General features: G+C 29.0%; 1 pseudogene; it reads right to left on the reverse strand.

The window, feature by feature from the left end:
• LOC107681912 (solute carrier family 12 member 9-like) overlaps nucleotides 1-2,426 on the reverse strand; it is a 48,088-nt pseudogene that overhangs the window by 4,861 nt on the left and 40,801 nt on the right.

Genomic DNA, 2,426 nt, shown 5'->3' on the forward strand with positions numbered 1-2,426 from the left:
AATAAAAATGAATGAATGAATGAATGAATGAATGAATGAATGAAATTAAACTAAAATAAAAATGAAATTATAAACCTATAATAGCATATAAGTATTATGCTAATATACCTAAAACTAATAGAAATATCAAAAGTGCATCACTAAAAATTAAGCTAAAATTAAAATGGAAATATAAAATTAAAAGCCAAATTAAAAAATAAACAAATAAAATAAAAATATAAAATAGTATATAAATTATACTAAAATTAAAAATGAATAACTTACATAAAAAAAAATAAAATGAAAACTGAAAGTAAAAAAATTCAAGCGGATCCAAAATATTTATAAAAAAAAACTAATAAAAAGTACACAAGAGTACATAAAATTACAAAAAATGTAACTAAAATTAAAATATAAAAATTAAGCCAACTCAAAATATGAATTAAAAAACTATAATATTAAATAATTAAATAACAAAAACCTAAAACTAACAAAAGTGTGAAAAGCACACAACAAAATAACTAAATATATATACACACTCACACACGTATGAAAAATTGAATAATTACTTATTAGGGATGTAACGATTAACCGCGAGCCGGTTGAAAATCGATTCAAATATGTGACGATTCAAATCGGTTGAGATGAGTGCAGCGCTGCTTTGTTTACAGCGGTAACCAAGGAAATGCTTTAAGCGCCACCTGCTGGCAGAGAGTGAATCTGCGTCTCGTTCAGCTCGTCTGCTGTTTCTGTTTCATGCAGATATTTTTTATGTATAGTTTCACAAAACTGAAGTCAAATCATTCTGTTTTTGTTTCAAATTTCGAAATTATACCATCTTAATTTAGATTAAAAACTGATCGTGTTGCATGTATGCAGCATCTTTGTTTGGATCATGATTAAAATGCAGTGGTTGGCTCTAATTTTAAATGGAAAGAGCACAGACAAAGTTTATATGAAGAGATTTATTTTATTTGTGTTACTTATTTATTTGATTTGGGGCTTGTTTTAAAATTTCAATTTATATATTATAAATATCCTAACAAACCATACATCAATGGAAAACTTATTTATTCAGCTTTCAGATGATGTGTAAATCTCAGTTTTGAAAAATTGACCCTTACGACTGGTTTTGTGGTGATGAAGTGGTCATGAATGAAGTGTAGAGTGCTGTACCTGGTGGAAGATGAGCGCCTGGCTGATGCAGCCCCAGCTGCTGACGGGACTCAGGTAGTGGATCAGCAGCAGCAGCAGCAGCATGAAGGCGATGCTGGCCGAAGCGTAGATAGCGTTGATCAGGAACATCATCACGGCGCAGCCCATGATCCCCAGAACACACGTGTGCCACGTGAAATACCTGAACGTGGGCCTGCAGAGACACAGAGACGGGTTAGGAATAACTAGTCTGCTATATTTCTGGAGCAGATACACTACCAGACAGAAACAAGACTCATTACGCTACACATTGTTATTAAATAAACACAGTTAGATGTTTTAGCTGGACAATATCGCAAATTAAGTAAAATCAATAAATAAAATATTTAAAATATTACTTTATTTTGTATTGTATTCTTATGTTTTTAATGAAAATATTAAATTAATATGATATAATATTAACTCTTTCCCCGCCACTGACGAGTTATCTCGTCTTTTAGAAGAAAACGCTTCCCCGCCAAAGACGAGTTTTTACGGCTTTCCGTGTTTTCACTGTTATACACTCGGGGGCGCTATTACGCATCTTCTGAACAAGTACAAAACCTCCCAAACAAAAAAACACACGTGAACAGGACGGAGAGACGAGCGATCTCTTATGTAAACAGATGCATATGAAAAATAATGCGATTATCAGAAACAGACATCATATAAATGAAAACTGCATAATGTTACGGAGTAAAATGTTGATCCAGGAAGTGGTATATGTCTGTCCAAGCTTTGGAGGTGTTGATGGAAGCCATTTACTGGATTTATGCTTTGATAATCGTACTGAATATTATCCAGATGTAGTTTTTGATAAAAATGTGATTTTCTCACCTTTTTGTTCAAAATTATGCAATTTTTATTAAACCTACCTATATTCAAGTGTTGATAAAAAAAGAATGCTTTAAGCTAGAATAAAATGATTTTTTGGTTTGTTTAAAAGTAGAGGCTCTGATCTTTATTTTGATGTATTGCATATTCAAATATTCATACATAATTTAGTTTTTGTATATTTTTATGATATTATTATACATTAATATTTATATTATTAATAATTATATTTTTTGTATTTTTATGTTTTGAATGAAAATATAAAATTAATATGATATAACATTAATATAGTAATATTAATATAATTATATTAGCTTATGTAATTTAGTTTTTTTTAAATATTTTTATGATATTATTATATATTAATATATATAGATTTTTAATACAAATTTTATTTGTGAAAATAATATAAAAATGTT

The sequence above is a fragment of the Sinocyclocheilus anshuiensis genome, unplaced genomic scaffold (genome assembly GCF_001515605.1).
Source record: "Sinocyclocheilus anshuiensis isolate Anshui unplaced genomic scaffold, SAMN03320099.WGS_v1.1 scaffold1390, whole genome shotgun sequence".
In the NCBI taxonomy this organism is placed as follows: domain Eukaryota; kingdom Metazoa; phylum Chordata; class Actinopteri; order Cypriniformes; family Cyprinidae; genus Sinocyclocheilus; species Sinocyclocheilus anshuiensis.